At 42.9% G+C, this 12,184-nt stretch overlaps 1 protein-coding gene across 8 annotated transcripts in view; it reads left to right on the forward strand.

Annotated features, from left to right (window-relative positions):
* Window positions 1-11,621: 11,621 nt before the first annotated feature.
* Window positions 11,622-12,184, forward strand: part of CALD1 (caldesmon 1) — a 180,822-nt gene continuing 180,259 nt past the window's right edge. For all 8 annotated transcript variants that reach the window (XR_011904049.1, XM_072340278.1, XM_072340323.1 and 5 more), the window contains exon 1: window positions 11,622-11,886. The gene's annotated coding sequence lies outside the window, so the exon portion shown is untranslated. The remainder of the gene's footprint in view (window positions 11,887-12,184) is intronic.

A 12,184-nucleotide genomic window follows, 5' to 3' on the forward strand; every position in this document is an offset into this window, starting at 1 on the left:
CTCCGTGATTTCAAAAAGAAGCTGTAGGAAACAATGAATTATTAATATTACTGTAGGAGCAAAATCTTTTAAAGTAGATTTCTTGAATTTTGTGTGAGTGTATTTCACAGGAATAAATTTCATCTTTTGTCTAAATATTATTGAGGAAATTCTGTAATTAAGTATAGCACATTTTTCTGGTATTTATTTATTGTCTAATTTTGTATCAAGCTTAGTAAGGAGTTAGAAAAGATGTCAGTATCATGTGACAGTAATTTCAAAATTTTATTTAATTGGATTTTTTTGGTCTTGTTTCCAAATAAATAATTACATCAAGTATACTCCTGCAATGCTGGAATTCCCCATGAAATAGACATCTGGGACTTTTACCAGGGCAGAGAATTATTTGAATAGCATTTTACCCATTCATAACATGGAACGAATATAGTTTTAGAGTACTGTGTGCTTCGTTGGTGTAGGTAGGGAATGGAACAGTTTGCATCTGGTGAGAGGGAGAGTATGACTTCTTTACTTACATCGCACTTGCTGGTATTTCACAGCAGCTATTCATGTCTTCAGATGGACGCTGAGCCCAGTGAATGCCTCTGGGATTCTGCAGCTGAGTGCAGTGCAAACTGAGGAGTAAGCACCGGTTATATGGGCTGACAAGAATAAACAAATCTTACTGATTTTATGAGTTCCTGACATATACTGAAGGCAATATTTTGAAAAACAGAGCTGTACGTTCTGCTGAGTTTAGCTATCCCGTGTCTGGTCATGCAACCAGAAACTTAATTGTTTTATTGTCTGCTTTAGGTTCTGTCAGAGGTGGATCTGGTGTCTATCCAGTCTACCTAGACTTCACCAAAGCCTTTGACATAGTCTCCTGCAGAGTTCTCTTGGGGAAGCTGGCAGCCCATGGCTTGGATGGTACACTCTTTGCTGTGTAAATGCTGTCTGGGGAGCCGGGCCCAGGGAGTGTTGGTAGCTGGAGTTAAATCCAGCTGGCGACTGGTCATAAGTGGTGTTCCCCAGGGGTCGGTACTGGGACCTGTCCTCTTTAATATCTTTATTGATGACCTGGATGAGGGTTTGAATGCACTCTCAGTAATTTGCAGATGACACCAAATTGGGAGCAACTGTTGATCTGTCTGTAAGGTCCTACAGAGGGATCTGGATAGTCTGGATCACTAGACTGAGGCAAACGGGATTTGGGTTGTTGGTCAGCGCTTGGCTAAACACAAGCCGACAGAGTTCCCAGCTATCCAAGAAGGCCAACAGCATCCTGGCTTGTATCAGAAATAGTGTAGCCAGCAGAAGCAGGGAGATGATCGTCCCCCTGTGCTCAGTATCTTGAGTACAGTGATCAGTTTTGGGCCCCTTGCTACAAGAAAGACATTGAGGCCTTGGACTATGTCCAGAGAAGGGCAGTGAAGCTCTGAAGGGTCTGGAGCACGAGTCATATGCAGAGTGACTGAGGGAACTGGGATTGTTTAGTCTGGAGAAGAGGAACTTCAGGAGACCTTACTGCCTCCTACAAGTCTCTGACAGAAGGTTGTGACAAGGTGGGGCTCAGCCTCTTCTCTCAGGCAGCTGATGAGAGGACAAGAGGGAATAACCTCGAGTTGTGACAGGGGAGGTTCATGTTTGAGTATTTGAGATCTGCTTTGAACTAAAAGATCACAACTAAATGCATCAACATGTTTCTGTTCCATGTTCAGATGTGAAAACCTCTTTAAAAACAAAGGCCACTTAGGAAACTAATCAACTGTCTTTTTTCTTGTGGTGTTATAGCGTGTTAAGTCCTGGAAAATGTCAAAGGCATGTGATACTTAGAATGATTGCAAACAATAGCTGTTAGTTAGGAATGCTTCCACACATTCTGACGCTCAGAAGCAGCTCTGTGTTGTGGCACGTGCATGTTTATCTCAAGGGTTAGAATATCATATGTGGTAGATGCTGGCAAGGAGGTTTCTTTTCTTTACCCTAAAGCATTTAACAGCAATGAAAAGACTTTTGTAACAGCAAGCATAATTCTTTCTGTATTTGTGCTGAAAGTTCATCGATTATTTTTTGTTTATGTAAGTTATCTTTGTGGCTGAAAATAATAGAGATATTAACCATAACCCATTGGTGACTGGTTTATGTCATCAGTGTCTAAACTTGCAGCACTGGGAATCTCTCCTAATAGTGTGTGAAACTGAGCATTAGCAATGAGAAGAATGTGGTAATTTTGTTCATTTTGTTCAGCTAAGTTGCTTTGAGAGGAATACTCTGAATGTGTGAATCATGTGGGCATCCCCATGGTAATCTTTTGTGGTAAAATATAAAACTGAGCTTGTGGGATGGCAAAGAACATGCTTTATACGTACAAAAATCATGTGACTTACTTACATTGCCATGGTCACACTGCAGTTGCTAAAGAAGATAAACAGCTCTTCCTTACAGATGTTATTCAAGCTATCTGGGAGTAATCCTTGTGTCTACCATTACCACTGCAAAAAGGCACAGGAGCATTGCAGTATTCCTTGACATTATATGGCTTGTCTGAGGAAGTGGTATCTGATGAAGAATTCCAGAAACCTGCTGGGAACATCCACTGGGGCAAAGTGGCTGGAAGACTGTGTAGAGGAAATGGACCTGGGGGTACTGATTGATGCTTGGCTGAACATGAGCCAACAGTGTGCCAAGAAGGCCAAGGGCATCCTGGCTTGCATTAGAAACAGCGTTGCCAGCAAGAGCAGAGAGGTAATTGTCCCCCTGTACTCAGCTCTGGTGAGGCTGTACCTCAAGTACTGTGTCCAGTTTTGGGCCCCTCAATGCATGAAAGACATCGAGGCCCTGGAACGTGTTCAAAGGAGGGCAACAAAGCTGGTGAGAGGTCTGGAGCACAGAGGCTGTATGAGGAGAGGCTGAAGGAGCTGGGAATGTTCAGCCTGGAGAAGAGGAGGCTCAGGGGAGACGTTATTGCTCTCTATAACTTCCTGAAGGGAGGTCGTAGTGAGCTGGGGGTTGGCCTCTTCTCTTGTGTAATTAGTGATAGGACTAGAGGGAATTGTTTCAAGCTGAGGCAGGGGAGATTCAGGCTGGACGTTAGGAAATATTACTTCTCAGAAAGGGTGGTCAGGCACTGGAATGGACTGCCCAGGGAGGTGGTGGAGTCACCAACCCTGGGGTGTTCAAGGAACAACTGGATGTTGTGTTGAGGGACATGGTTTAGTGGGAGCTGTTGGTAATAGCTGAACGGTTGGACTGGATGATCTCTTAGGTCTTTTCCAACCTTGGTGATTATGTAATTCTGTGATTTCCATTGCACCTAAAAACAGAACTGGAGGAAGATAATTATGAGCACTTAAAAAAGGGCTAGAAACATAAATTCCAAGGGCTGAATGGAAATTTTTCTCCTATCATACAAGGTATTTCTAACTGATATCTATACATTCCATACAGCTGGCAGTGCTCATTGGCTGTGATTTTGTCTTGAAAACAAATAATGGAAAAATGGACTTTTTGTGATTTTGCCCTTAAAGAATGAAAAAAAATATAGGACATTTGCACTGGATGTTCATGGGTCAGTGTGTAGAGAATTACACTAATCTCTAGGAGTTCACAGAGTGCCATAGAAGGTGAACCTGGGCCATTCTGGAAAGGGAAGGGCCAAAGGGAAATTGAAGCCATTCAGGAGGTCAACTATTTTAATAAGTATTTGAGGAATTCTGATTAGAGGGAAGCCATAAGGTCACAATGTAATTTTTCAGGTAAGTGTGACCCCTGCCTGGAGAATTAAACCTAGTACTTTCAATTCCATACTCTGACCAAGGAGCAGACCAAAGCAGATTTGCTTAAAGCAACAAGCCACATTCTGCATCAACCCCAACGGTAGGATAAACTATGTCTATACCACTTGCACAGCCAAGTATAGAGTTTTAATCTCATGGAAGCAAAGTCATTTTGAAGCATACAGGAACTAGAGACCAGAACTGTGAGAAACATATGAGCTGTTACTACTCTCTCCTATATGCTTCTGTAATTACCTCATCATGTGTTCTGCCAGTGAATTAGCTTACAGATAATCAACATAGCTATCTGCAGTTCAAAGCCTCGGCTGCCCTCTGATAATTTTCTTTGAGAAATTCTGTCATGCTTATTTGTCAATGCAGACAATTGAGACATATTGGGAAAATTAAGGGGGTAGGAAATGCATGATGAAATATAACTTCAAAATACAAAGCAGGGAAGCTCATGTACTGGTCCCATTTTTTTATTATTTCTTATTTAATTTTAATTTAAATGAAGATTCTACAGGAAAATGTCTGACAGAGGACATTACCCAGCACTCTAAAAGGGAAGCTAGGTGTGTCATCCACGTTTGGAGAGGAACAAATGTCATGCTGAATAATTAACACAAAACCACAGTCCTTCTTTCCAGACGACAAGGGAGCAGGGAAATGCATTCCACCACACCACATTCTTCAGAGAAACTCATGCTAGGTTTCAAACCTTCCTAGGGTTGCAGGAGTGGAGCCATACGTGTGAAAGAACATTTGTATAGATGGGGATCCCACCTGTGTAGGCATCTCCCACATCCTTGTGCTGTGGGGCAAACGGAGGGATCACTGCATGGAAAGCTGTCTCCCAGCTGAGATTATCAGGCAAAACTGTCATTGGAATGGTTATTGTTTTAGTGATTTCTTTCATGGCTTTGCGATGAGATGGCTTGGCAGTCTGTCTTGCTGGATGAATTTTAGGGATTCACTGCACTCCTATGTCCAAATCTGAGATTTGGTTCCTGATATTACATACACCATACTAATATGCTAATGTTTCTTCACTTGCCTCCTCTTCTTTCCACTTCTTTAATTTCTCTTGAGGCAGATGGTTGCAGTTCCCCTTCTTTCCACTGGATAAATCTAAGGGCAGATGGAGCTTTTGGCTAGGTGGAATGCCTGAGACTGCTGTTGATGCTCTCTCTGTGCCTGCTCCTCTTTCCTATAGATTCCTTGTCAGTAGTGATGACAGAAATTTGGCTTTTCCTAGGAAGTGGCAAAGGCTTGCTCTGTCCGGAGGGACTATGTGGCTGGAAGATTGAAGGAGGGTTGTATTCTGACTGACACGTGTAACTCCGTCTACAGAACCACTGTGTTGTTTTGGCACAGCTACAGTCGGCTTCAGTTGGCTTCCTATCATGGCTCTGCTGTTGTACTCCACAAGCTAAGAGGGTGTGATGGAGGTCACTAGAGATTTCATTTTAAACAAGTTCATTGTTTTTTGTTCTCTCGTGCAGCACTTGCACAACATATGTGTGCTTAGAGTATGGCACAAAGCTGCAACTGGTTATTTCTGAGGTCAGACAGTGCAGCTCTGCCACACTGCTCATAATAGCGATGGGAGTGTGAAAATTTGGTCTCAGTGCTCTTGCATCCTCCAGTCTTCACTCTTTTGTTCTGCTTAGTGCTCCGCCTGCTGATATATCAGACAAGTCCTTTCTTCTTACAAATGGCATAAATAAGAGTTGAATATTGAACACCTACATGGATCTAAGCTGGATCAGTGGTGGATCCCCTCTGTATCTTGTTCCCATCAATATACCTTCCTTGCTACTGCTCTTGTTTCTATCTGCTTTCAACCACATCCCATTACGGTGCAGAAGAGATTTTTATTGGGTAAATGCTGCCTGATGTGCCTTGCTCCCTACCATGGCTTTCCACCTCTAGGGGCATGGCCCCAGAGAAGCAGTTGGAAGTGCTGGGCTCTGTTACAGCAGCCATCATTTCACAGAAGATGTAAGAGAAGATCAAAAGCATTGTTTGCAAATATGGACATGTGTAGGACTTAAATGGAGTTTGCCCACTGAAGTTACATATTTCATTTTACTCCAAGTTAATAACCGAGAACTAACTTTTGCTCATTGCATGAACCAAGCTGCTGGAGCTGAATAGTTTATTAGCAAAAGAGCAGAAAGGGCCCGTTTCTCACATTGTAACAATGGGTTATGTCAGAGAATGTCGATTTTATTAGGGTGACGTTTGCTTTATCCTAGTCTAAGTGAGAGGAGAATCAAGGCCAAGGAATATGCCTCACCCTCAAAATGCCTGTACCAGCAACTGTGCAATTTGCAGCTTGGCTGCGAAAGTAAGCAATGGCACCATCTTTCCTGCATGGAAAACAATACTCAAACTAAAGCCAATCTTGCAAAGAAGGAGTGTATGCAGTGCCATTGTTTTAGAGCAGACGTACGGATTTTTCTCAAATCAAAACAATTGGAGAATGTGCACAATTTTTCTGAACGCTGTTAATTTCATTGCACATAATTTTTCATGTTTGGCAATGGAAAACAAGGGTGTTTTGGGGAAAAAGATACACATCTGTTGTTCATAGCTTATGTAAGAGAAGTGGGCATGCCCTTCAGGAAAAGAAGTGTCCCTGAGGGCAGAGTTCTCTTACCATATGTTAGCCTACAGAAAAAGTGTATAAATGTACTGCTTCCCAAAGCAGTCCAGAAGAGCTCTTTTTTTCCCCCTTTCCACTCATGAGCAAAAGTGCTGTGAGGTCTCTGTTCTTTGGGGGGCACTGTGTGCTTGTAGCTATGCTTATTTTTGTACTGGAAATGTGCAGGTATTCTGTTTTCTTTGGAACATGGGCCACTGTGCTGCTTGTTTTGTTTCTAGAAAGGTAAAGTCACAGTGTCCATGATTAATTCTTCTTGCTGTGGGTAAGAATGTTACTTTCCAAAAGGTTTCAGATGCCTTTTTTGTTTTGATTATTCCTTTTAGTACATAAATATGCTATGCTTGGCTAAACCAAGAGAAACAGAATACCACACCAAGCAGAAATGGGCAGATACTCCACAGCAACATGAATGGGAATTACACAGAATTATATGCTTACTGTTTCATTTCTTTAACCCGAGGTGAGGGAGGGCTGTTGGAAACTTTGGAATGATCCTTATTTTCATGGTGCAACATCTTCCCCATACAAGCAGCGTCTTCTCTTTCCCAGTGCATGATACCGGTACCACGTTTTGCCCTGCATTCCTTGCTTGGTTATCATGACATGATGCTCGATTCCTGCATCTTGAACAGGATTCATTGGTGTTTTCATGTACTGTTTAAGTTAGGACACAGAAGACTTACACCTTTCAATAAGGAAAGAGATTGAATGCAGTCCATACTGCCTGTCATGGATGTGTGGCATTTTAGACAGAGGGGCTTCGTACCTTGAGTTTCCTATTTATCAGTGAATCTCCTGAATCTGCCAACATACATGATGTGAATAGCCCTTTGGAAAGATCTGTCTCTTCTACCAAACTCAAGAGAGCCCTAGGGAGACAGGCTGGCATTTGCGTTAAGAAAGATGCATATCCCTTTCTTATCTACACAATGTAGTCCTTGTTATTATGTCTAAATAGCATTAGCCTTTTATTTCTGACTGACTTTACATGGCCCTGCCTTTGGAGAAACATTCATAATCCTCTGCTCTCTTTTGCAGTAGCTTTTACACTCACTTGCAATGCACTTGTGGCTTTGAAGTCCTATGGATTGTGCTGTTCCAGTCCAAAATATATTGCCTGAAGCTACACGTGTAAAATTTTCCTAAAAAGTTACCCCTGTTTCTCTAATATAGAAAAAGCCTGTCTACGCCCAGGAGGTAACCATAAGGATGACCAAATCTGTTCACGGTGTGTGGGCCTCTCCCTCACGCACTTTGAGGCAGTCCCCCAGACAGACCTGCCAGCTGGGTGGCTTGCTCACAAATCAGCTTACTCACCTTCGTGTCAGACACATGCAGCTGTGAGTGCTGCCATCTGGGCTATATCTTCTGTGTATAAGGTTCGACTGACTTCAGATGGGCTGTGGAAACAGCACAGCCATAGCATCATTTAGAATTCAGCTGTTGGGTCTGGGCTAACCCCACGCTGTGCTCTCTATGTTATTGAGGGGATATGTGAAGATGTGTGGTGGGACAATCCATGCTTTTCGCTATAGCCTGCAGCAAGAGGAGAGATGTGAGCTAGCCAGAATGTACAGCATGTTGCCTTGATGACTTGTTCAAGGCCAGGTTGGGTGGGGCCCTAGGCAGCCTGGTCTAGTATTAAATGGGGAGGTTGGTGGCCCTGCCTATGGCAGGTGAGTTGGAGTTTCATGATCCTTGAGGTTCCTTCCAACCCGGGACATTCTGTGATTCTGTGACTGCTGTATTGTACCAAGGGAGGAAAAAAGCCAGATCTGATAGAGAGTGTGCCCCTTCCTCTTGTACTTCATTGACCAGGGTTTGGAGACCATGGAGTATAGGTTGATATCAAGCTTGGCTGCTCCTAGTGCTGACAATTCTCTGAGTTTGCTTCCCATCTGACCCAATCCCTAGGGCAGCTCTGTCCTTCTGGGGACCAGAGGAGCTTGCCCATGTCTGTCGCTGTGCTAGGAGTCAGTTACTCCAGCACAGAACTCAGTGCTATGCTTCTAAGCCAGCCTTGGTCTTCCAGCCTAAACACAGAGCATCTGTGCCAGTTACAGTATGGAAGCTTGTTCCTAAAGATGACTGTTTTTGTGCTGTGATCACTAGGACAGTTAGATCCACTGTTAGCTGTGGCAGCCACCCAAACATGAGATTGTGGGGATATGAGGTAATGGCCTAAGGGGCTGGGAACAGACTGGAAGAATTGTCCCCTCCATGGCATATTTGGTGTTCCATATGTATCTTGCTGTACTGTGGGAATGTGCAGGAGTGGAGATATACCTGTTTTTTTTTTGTTTCTGGATTCCAAAATGGCAGCTGCACATGCTGCAATGACAGTGGTTGTCTGAGACTCAGTGCTAGTCAGCAACAGTAATGTATGCCAAGGCAAATAAATAAATAAATAAAAATAAAAAAATCAAGAAGTTCAAGAACAAAAAGGGACTTTGTTTTAAAAAGCAAAAAGATATCCTTCCCAAAAACCCTAAATGCTTCCCAGAGAGAGCACAGATCTGTCGGCACAGCTGCTTTGGCAAGAGGGCACTCTGGCAGTCCCACCCTTGCCCTGAGTTACCATCTCAAGAGCTGAGCCATGAACATTGCAGGGCCTTTTCTTCCCATGATAGGAACAGTTCTAATACTGATGCCTTGTTTTGGGGCCTTTCTACACTTGCTGTTTTATTTTTGTTGTCTTACATCTGCAATCATAAATCAGGAGTTGGATTCTTCAGACACAGAAAGGTTTTTCAGCCTTGTGCTATTTTCAGCGCATTGTGCTGTGGCACAAACAGTTTGATCATCAGGGTCAAAGATAGGAAACTGTGGCTTGAGTGGCAACCTTGCCAGTGAGGGCAAGGACTACCAGGGTAGTTCCCTAATTTCCTACTGTTGTGGATTTAGGCATATGTATAGGCTGTGTATTTACTGTGGGCATCTGCAGGTTGCTCCTGGTCATAGGATGCCACGGGACATCCACTAGAAATTTAGCTCAGCATTCTTAGTAGCTCAGATTCTCAAGAATATCCCCAGAAGATCTGTGTTAGCTCATTGGTTTGGAAGTTTTGGAAGGCTTGAAATCCAAAATTTCCCCATGTGAAATTCAGCTCAGCTAGAAGGATGAAAGCTTTGCTTTTCATGCTGCCATTTCCCCAGGGCAAAATCAGACTTTCTGTGGATTTTGATGGGGAAGTGACCTAGAACACTAAGTCTGTGATGCTTTGACAGGGGAGCATCAAAACTCATGCCAGGCCTCTTTCAAAACACGCAGCTGAAGCCTTTAGTAGTCTATACCTACAATCTCCCTGTTATAGTGGACACCGAGGCTGTAGCAGTTCAGTGGATAGTTATACAGGAGCAAGAACTTTGAGGTATATCTAACATAGAATCACAGAATTGTCTGAGTTGGAAGGGACATTTAAGAACCATCTGGTTCAACGCTTCTACAATGAAGAGGGACACCCACAGGTAGACCAGGTTGTTCAGAGCCCTGTCCAGCCTGACCTCGAGTGTCTCCAGGGATGGGGCATCCACATTCAGATTTCTGCTCTGCCCATCAGCATCCCTTAAACCTATTTACTCTTTAGCCTGGATTTTTGAATGTTTTGCCTTCTAAAAATCTGGGAAGATGGTAGGATCCAGTATGAATTTGTCGTTTCTTTCTAAGTAATGTTATTTCCTTTTTTCGTTTGGTCATCACGTAGGCTAATAATTTCTGTAATTAATAGAATGACAGAGTATATTGTACTCCATAGTTTAGTAAATCCCGCAAACCAAGCTATATATGTACTATATATATTACTTTTAATATTTAAAGCCATCACATTCACATAATGGGAGACATCTGGTATTAGAAAATTTCCAAAGGGTTATTGAAAAAAAAGTGCCTTCTAAAAACCAGCAACTCTTTCTTGTTGTGAAATTTGTAATGATACTGTAAAATCAGAATTGCTTGGTACAAATCCACGGAGCTTTGGCTCTTTAAATATTTTTTTGTGTTGTAAAGATTAGTTTACTGTCTGTGGACTGAATCCTTCTTGCATTACACATGTGACTAAATCCATGGGGCCCAGTGACCAGAAATAAAGACCCAGAAAGGCATTAAAATAGTTTAGCCTGCTCAGCTGCAAAGTCATCTTACACATATTTTCCCCCTAACTGGTTTTGTGTATGTTATTGTCAAATATGAATCTGCAGAATATCTCCCGGTCTGGAATCCTGTCCTCTGGAGCAGTCAGCACTTCTCTTTCAGCCTTGCTTCGTGGCTGGTACATGTGTTAGGGTCCGTGCACTGCAATAATTTTCACGCTCTCTTAATTTATGTAGCTCGTTTGTTTCCCGCATCAGTCTGCATCTGTTCTTTCATTTTAAGCTGTCTGTGTAATTTGGAATGTTATCAATAATGATCACAAAAGAAAAAGAAAAAAGAAAAGAAAAAGAAAAAACAGGATAAAAAATGATTCTAAGCTTCCTCTATTGACGCTAATGAAAGATATAGAAAGCGTCATGCAGAATATAAAGATGTAAGGCTGCCCTCATAGTAAGTGAACCTGTTTAAACATATAGAGAAATAACTGTATGTCTGGAAACGAAATCCCTTCATCCAGCTACCAAGATTCATTGTCATAACTCTGAATCCCTTTTAAAGTAGCTTTTCAGAGCAGGGATATTCTATATGTAACTTCTGTTGCGCTGTTTGAAATGGAAGCAGGCTGTGGAGCCTGCGAACCCATCTTTCATGTGCCTTTCCCACTGGTGTGTCTTAGCAGAATCAAGCTTGCACAGCAGAGAGTTTCTGTGTTCCCTCTTACATGTGGTGTTCGTTAAAAAATAAAATGAAATAAAAAAATCAACAATAAAGTTTTGCTACAGCGGAATTATTTATTTGATTTTTAAAAACCTAGTGCAGAAAGTAAATCTGTTTACTGTGCTCCTTTCCATTCACTGTACTTCCTTTTTTTTAAGCTCCGTTTGTATTCAACAAGACAGCCTCTTTCTCCAAGATTAACATTTCTTATGATTGTTCCTGACAGAGGATTTACTTTCAGAGGCCCTGCTAAGGATAACCAAAAAAGGGCATGTAGCAAGACAGTTTTGGCAGCTTGCATGAATTTTCGGAGCTTTTTAGGTCTTGGTTTTCTGATGAGTGGCTTCCTGAGCATGCCTAGGGAATGACAGGCATCTCTGCAGGCAGGCTGAACCCACCTTGGCTTGTGCGTAGCCATTGGCTGCCTATTAGAATAAATTGAGGACAATGCATACCGCTGCCTGCCAATTGTAAACATAAGGGATATGTATTCACTTAGCATTGACTTTTGGGAGGGGCCAAAGCAAGGCTGTAGTTTTATTGAATAGGGCTGTGTGTGAGGCTGCTGGTGTGCCTTTCTTGCTGTGCTCCTGCCCAAGCAGCCAGTTATTCATTTCCTTCCTACTAGTTGAAAACTTTCCACCGCAGAGGTAAGGGCTTACCATACATATTTGTTGGGGAGCGAGCCGGTCTGACTGTGTTTGCGTCGTGGCTAGATAAGAAGCATGCAAAACCTGATGAGTCGTGGAAACGCTCTGAGGTGCTCAGATACTCTTTTCCCTCTCCTTCTCTCCCTATTGCCCCTCTGTCCAGATGCTCACAGGGAGCCAAGGGGGCAGCTCTGCTGGGCTGTGCAGGGCTGCTCACTCGCTCCCTAGTGGACTCCAACATGGGGCAAGGTGCTGGGAGCAGGGCAGGGTCCCACTCTGCATGGGATCCTGCAGCGGG

The sequence above is a fragment of the Excalfactoria chinensis genome, chromosome 1 (assembly GCF_039878825.1).
Source record: "Excalfactoria chinensis isolate bCotChi1 chromosome 1, bCotChi1.hap2, whole genome shotgun sequence".
In the NCBI taxonomy this organism is placed as follows: Eukaryota; Metazoa; Chordata; class Aves; order Galliformes; family Phasianidae; genus Excalfactoria; species Excalfactoria chinensis.